The sequence below is a fragment of the Corvus brachyrhynchos genome, unplaced genomic scaffold (genome assembly GCF_000691975.1).
Source record: "Corvus brachyrhynchos isolate BGI_N302 unplaced genomic scaffold, ASM69197v1 scaffold395, whole genome shotgun sequence".
Classification (NCBI taxonomy): Eukaryota; Metazoa; Chordata; class Aves; order Passeriformes; family Corvidae; genus Corvus; species Corvus brachyrhynchos.
The window spans coordinates 270760-277373 of NW_008238340.1; the positions used below are offsets into that span (position 1 = coordinate 270760).

The 6614-nt window shown below is 46.4% G+C and overlaps 1 long non-coding RNA gene across 1 annotated transcript; it reads left to right on the top strand.

The window, feature by feature from the left end:
- Positions 1 to 1137: 1137 nt before the first annotated feature.
- LOC108446900 lies at positions 1138 to 6566 on the top strand. Its single transcript, XR_001862234.1, has 2 exons — positions 1138 to 2398; positions 3762 to 6566. It is a non-coding gene; the product is annotated as an uncharacterized LOC108446900 (long non-coding RNA).
- The last annotated feature ends 48 nt before the right edge of the window (positions 6567 to 6614 follow it).

Here is a 6614-nt window from a genome sequence, read left to right on the forward strand (position 1 = left end):
GGAGTTTTGCTCTTTTATCTCTTTTTCCGGCCCTAGCACTCTGTACAAACACAGGTGTTGCAAGCCCTGCATGTTGTTTCTTTATGGGACATTTGCTGTTTTCTAAAGGTTCTGTTCATCCTTTTCTAGTAATTTGCAGTTACATACAGGGTAATTTCTCTCCAGATCTCTTTCCAGGCAGGACTGTGATAGTATCAAGTATTTAATTGGGCTATGTGGTCTCTGAGACCAACCTCAGACTCCTGATTCCCTGTGCAGGTGAGACAGGTGCTGCTGTGCATATTGATGAAGAAGAGCTTTCTGTGGGAGCAGGCCAGGATGGGTTGGGATGATGAGCAAGGAAGAAAAGACCCAGAGAGAGGAGTGATTGCTGGTGTCATGATCAGGATAGGTCAGAGGGTGGGACTTGCACAGCGGGCATCGCTGCAGATGTGGCTGTGAAACAGATGCTATGTAGCACTGCTCTGGCAAGCAGGGCAGTGTCTGGAGCAGAGCCCTCTCTCTGGGACACTTAAGAGTGGAGAGGAGACACTGTGGCTCTCTGTGTGGGTCTCTATATATGTCTCTATTGGTATGCTCAGGCTGTTGTAAGTTACATCCCATTATTGTGCTCTATCTACTTTGTTTTGTGCTTGCTGTGCAAGCTCTGCCTGCAAGAACAGGACAGCAGGACTTGTTCCCAGGAAGTCTTCGTAAGGACTTTTGAAAGACCAGAGAAGCAAAGTGAATTGAGGCATGAAGCATATGTTCACGGTCCAAAGGAAGGTATCAGTTCATCTGGACAGGAATTGCTTCCAGCTTGGCCATCCCATCTTCTCCTATCTGACATCATTCATGATTAGTGATTAGACTTATGAAGGAGTGAATGCAAAGAAGGGGTTTGAAAGCAGCCTGGTAGAGCTTGGCTGGGGTCATGGCATACAAGTCATTAGGAAAATAGCAGCACTTCTGCCTCTTGGTTGGCTCTAATGCTCTCTGGAGATGCAGGTGAGCTGCCTGGCCAGGCTGCATAGTAGGGAGGACAGGAAAATGGCCATAATTCAGTTATTCAGGCGGGTCAAAGGTCTCTGCAGGCAGCTGCTCCTCATGTATGTGTAGGGGAAGATTGTAGCATTGCTGATGAGTGTCACCTGTAAGGAAGGAAACTCAGAGTGTGTGGCTGAAACCTGGTGGTTCTGGGCCCAGGGTGCTCATTGGCACTGAGCCAGGGGCTGGGCAGTGCAGGATGGGCTTCCAGTGTCTATCCAGACAAGTCCCTAGCCAGCACTGCACTGCTCTCTGACAACAGGCAGTGTGGTCTCCTTTTTTTGCTTCATGTGGCAGACACTGTCCAGACACCCCTGGGTACTTCCTGGCTGTTTCTCTGCCTGCTGGACATAACAACCCTTTCAGAACTTTCTGCCACACAGGGGTGTGCAGCAGGATGTGCTCAGGGAGTGAGAGCTTGTGTGCATTCCCATCTGCCGGGAATTGTTATTGAGGGAGGTAGACCTTGACAATGGAGATATCATGGAAATTACTTGGAAATGAGACGAAACGTCATTCATTTTGCATGCAGGCAAAAAACACAGTAAATGAAAGGATTAGATGGAGTATGCACAAAGGGAGAGCTCTTGTCCTGATCAATAATTTAAACTTCCCAGACAAGTAAGTGTTAGGGCTTGCATGTACAAAACAGTTGAACAGACTTTCCAAGAAATTATGAAAAAGACTAGTTTATTCAGATTTACTGGTTGCAGTTGAGCTGAAGGTCAGAGCTAAATCTAGCTGAAACTTATGCATGTATAGTAATTCATAGTTCTTTCTATTCAAAGTGCCTTAAACTCTGTCCTTAGCATGGTGGCAGGAGAGAGAGTAAAAAACTGAATTAGCCCTGTCTGCTTAGAATTGTCTCTGTCATACTTAAGTCATAACAGTTGAAATACTTTTTCTGAATGTGTGCTGACTGTGACCAAACTTCCATTCCAAGTGGCCTTGTGCTGTGTTGGAGGCTGTACAAAGCAGTGAGCGAGGCTTGAATGGGGAGGCAATGTGGTTCAGGAAACAGGTCTGTGGGCATGGAGGTGTTGCTGTACTCAAAGACTTCCTGTGTGTGACAGGCTTATGTCTCTGCCATCCCTGTTCTTAAATAGGGATAATGGCTCATGGAAGGTAATAAAATGTGTTAATAGTTCAGAAGCACATAGGTATTTCATGTCTCACATTCTTGGAGCATGCACTGTCTAGGTATAGATCAGGGGTTAACGCATCCCTTGTGGTTTTCTTTCTTTTAATAAATATGATCTTCCCTTTTAGGCTTATGTGTCTGTATCCAAGCCCCTTTTGTCACCTTTTTTTCATCCATACTGAATTCCAAACTCTCTGCTAAGAACAGAAGCACTGACCTTCATGACTGTCTGTGAGTAGCATCTCCTCTTTAATGAATGTGTCATACCATGAGTACTGCAGCTTCTCATTTCTTTGAGCTGAAGCACTCAGTGGCAACAAATCAGTATAATTTCCTTTGTTTCATCTAGTTTTCCTCATAAATAGTACCACTAAAATCCAGAGGAATCCTTTGCTTCTTCAAATGTGCCATGTTTTCAGCACCCCCTGCCCCAGGTGGTGTAGTAAATCAGAGTGCATCAGGAAGGATTAGTGTTCCCTGCCCTCTGTGAAAGGCTGATTTGAAGGGTCTTATCTTAGATATTCCAGGGAACAGCTCCCTGAGGTGTCATCGAGGAGCTGGTTTTGCCTCTGGGGATCCCCAGACCCAGGTCTGCCAGTTAACGCCCCCAAAGAAAGTGTCAGAGCTTCCATAGTAAGAAAGAAGGGTCAGCTAGTGTGTGCTGGTCCAGATCCCGCCCAGACAGGGTGCCATCCTGCAGGCTTGGCCCAAGACAGGACACAAGGAGGAGTGTTTTCATATTTATTTTGGTGATTTTGGATCAGTGAGTCATCCCCCTGCCTCTGTCCACTCCTGCCACTCTCACACCCGAGTGCTGTGTTTCATGATGTGGCCATGGTGTTGTTTGCTTACCAGCAAGAGTTACCTTGGACAGATCATTCTCCATCTGGCACTGCTGGGTGCCCTTGAATCTGATGTGGTCCCTGAAGGCACAGTGGGAAGCGTGGGCTGGAGTTGTGCTCTCGGCTCTGCCCAGCCCACTGATAGTGGGTGACTGAGTGCTGTGCAGTATGGGGGACATGAGCATCTTACAAGGGTGACTGGGGATGCTGCCTGATTTCTTAAAATGTTGCCTAGAAACCAAACTCAGTATTGCTGAACTCCACCAGGTCTGCAGTGCAGAACTTGCTGCACAGGGAAAAGGATTTTTTATTTTTATTATTATTTTCTACTTTTTTTTTCTCTCTTATGAGAAATAACTCACTTTTCAACTGTTGGAGAAGGTAGTAACTCATCTAGAGCTTTGCAGTTTGCCTTCCAGAATGGTTTTATTCTTAATGTAGGAATAAAATTCTGTTAGGTCAAATACACAGCAATAAATACAAGAAGCACATTAACTCTAATATATTGGATTATTCCACTTAGTGGTGACGGGGAAAAAACCGAGATTTAATTCCCCTGACAATGCAGGCAAAGAAAATCGCTTTCCCTGCCTTTGTTTTTTTCTGTTAAGTCATTTTTGTCTGTCAATGCTGGTGCTGCAGGCTTTGGTGGGGTTTAATTTTACTGGGTTTTTTTTAACCTAGTGTGAAAGTAAGAAGTATTTTCTCCAAGTAAATTGTTCACAAATTCTCTCAATGCCTTTCATTTCTAGCTGTTGCAGACTCCTTCCCTAGTGACATGCGTGGAGCTCTTGGTAGTCAGAAGAGGTGGGATTGTCATGAGCTGGCAAGGCAAGGGTGAGTTTTAGCTTCACTCTGCTATAGGAGTGGGGCAGTGAGTTCAGCACAGGTGTTCTCCTTTTTCCAGGCATTCTGGTGTTGGTTTCTCTTCCTGCCCTGAAGCTTCTCAGCTAAAACTAGGATTTTCTTTTCCATGCCGACTATTTTTGTGATGTACCACTACCCTTCAATGACACAACATCTGTTGCACCTTTCCTTGTGTCCCACACTCCAGTGCTGGTTTTGGGCCCCCATACAGTGTATGTACATGTACATGTACATGTACATATACATACAGAATGTACCCAGCAGTGCATTAATGAATCCCAAGTGATATTCCTTGCAGTGCTGAAGTCTTTCATCAAGTCTCATAGTCAGTCCTTGTGCTAAGCCTTCCCTCATTTTTCTGGGAGAGCAGTGACATTAGAAACTTTTCCCACAATCCTTGCCTTTTCACAGGTTTCTGTTTTATATTGGGAAAAGGACAGATGAGATGAGAAGAGGCAGGAATTACTTCCTTGCTTGTCATCATGGCAGACAGGTGGCTCTGCTGTGGACCAGGCAAATAGCAGAAAGACTGCAACAGGGATTTTGTCTGGGTGAGAGAGGAAACATCTCAGCATGGAGGAGGACTGTAACAAAGGATTTGCAGGGGTAAAGCCTTTCTAGACAGAAAGCTTTGAAAAAAGGCTGGAGGAATCTCTGTCAGGAGAGATGTACAGGTGGGAAGGGATCTGAGTTAGACAGGAGAAGGAAACGTGGAGCAGGCAGGCTTAGGTTGTATGGCTGGAAGTGTATGTGTTGGTTCCAAAGCATCTCTCTCCTGTGTGCAAGTTGGCAGGAGAGACTGAGGAAAGGCAAGGTAGGAGTGTCTGTGTGGGTAACTGAGTCTTTGCGGTGTTTTTATCTGTCTAGGCAGAGTTACCAATACACCAGCCTCCTGCACCAGCACACAGACTCCATCTGATTGTATTTGTCTGAGAGAAGAAAGACTTCATGATAATCCTGCTGACAATTAATTGGCTTTTGTTCAGCAAGAGTGAACAAGATCTCATCTTAATCTGTTCCATTCTTTTGCCTTGTATAGCACAGTCAACACAAGATTAGGTTTAATTTACAAAAAAATGCAAAGTCATTACTCATATCTGGATCAGGATTTTATCTGCTTCATTTTGCAGAGTGTCATGTGTCAATATTAATGAGAGGAGCTGCACTATGTGTGGTGAGGTAGAAATAGCACTTCTTGACTTCAGGACCTTTTGCAAGGATTGAAAGTAGCAGAGCTCTAATACCATCCTTACTCTACTCTCTACTCCTCCCTCAGCTCTTCAGAGAAGAAGCTTTGTGCTCAGGGAAACTTGGGTATATATACCCCAGTGCATTTCAGTGCTTCTGAACATGGTACATCTGCAATGTGCTCTGTGGGAGGCATGTTGCTGCCAAAGCTTCCTCCCCTCCCTGTCAGCGCCCAGCCCGTTCCTGCTGCAGTGAGATGTGTTTCCCCACGATCCGTCAGTCCAACGAGTGCTCTTATGGCTTTATTGGAGCCTCTCTGGGAGCACTGATTGCACTGTGATTAATGGGTCTGCACAGATACCAGCTGCAGATGAGTTGCTCTGAGTGACTGCAAAGGAGGTCAGCCAAGGCCATGTGTGATGTGTCTGGGGCTCCTGCCTGGTTAGGGAGGGCTGCAGAGCTCTGCATGCAGAGGAGGTAGGCAGAGGGGCTGTGAGTGCCTGGGCATGGTGTACCAGGAGACACAGACAGCCCTGCTGCTCTGGTGAGACTCTTCTGAGTCTTGTGGGCTGCATTAAGGTTAGAAAATACTCTGCAAGGAAAGGTGTGTTACTAATTTGAGTGATACGTCAATGCTTTAGGATAGTGTTGAGCAAATTGTGCTGCTTCCACTTGAATTTGAAAGGCCTTGATCTATGTTCAGACAGCTTTCACTGCTCTGATTACTCATTGCAGTTTAAAAGGCTGCCTGCATCCAAGAGAGGTGTGTTGTGTCTGCTGCCCAAGAGACAACAATCCTTCCAGAATGTGTATGGGTGTCCTGGATGGCAGAGATAAGCATTAGGGTCTGTGCAGCAAAGGCTGCACTGCAAACCATGCCTGCAGGCACTGCAACAGGACAAGAAGAAAACACTCATTCGGGCCTAAGCTTCAGCCAGAAGAAACAAGGTGCAGTGCTCAGAAACAGACTCAAAATGCAACATCCAGAGCGGTACAATTACATCTCTTGTGCATCGCTTGGCATGGAGAGAGCCGGCAACCCCAGCAGCTCCTGCCTGCAGCCTGAGTGCCCTCTGCTGTCACCTCCCAGGGACCAGGCTTGGGGAGGGTGACACATCCCCCAGCTGTACCTGCCTGGCTGTGCCTGGCTTCTCTGTTCCTGTGACATCTCTTCCTCAAGTGTCAGTCTTGACCATGAGTATCTTGTTCTGGTTGTCTGTGAACCTTTGCTTTACACACAGGCTGCTGTGTAAGGAGCTCAGCCCTCTCAGGCAGTCCTTGTGCTTGCCAGCTTCTGTGAGACTTTCCAGCTGAACTCACTGTAGCTGTTCCCCCTGTAATTCCAGAGTGGCTCCCCAGTAGCAAAGCATCTTTGGGTCCTTATTTCCCTACTAGGTAAGGAGACTGAGGCCAGGGAAGTCACTGCCTGTTCCAGTTTGGCCGAATTTAGAAATATATCCTCTGAGGGAAGACACAACCACCCCTCCCCCACCAGGTTCAGGGGAAAAAAAAAATTTCCTCGAAGGAAAGTGAAGGAGATAAAACTATTT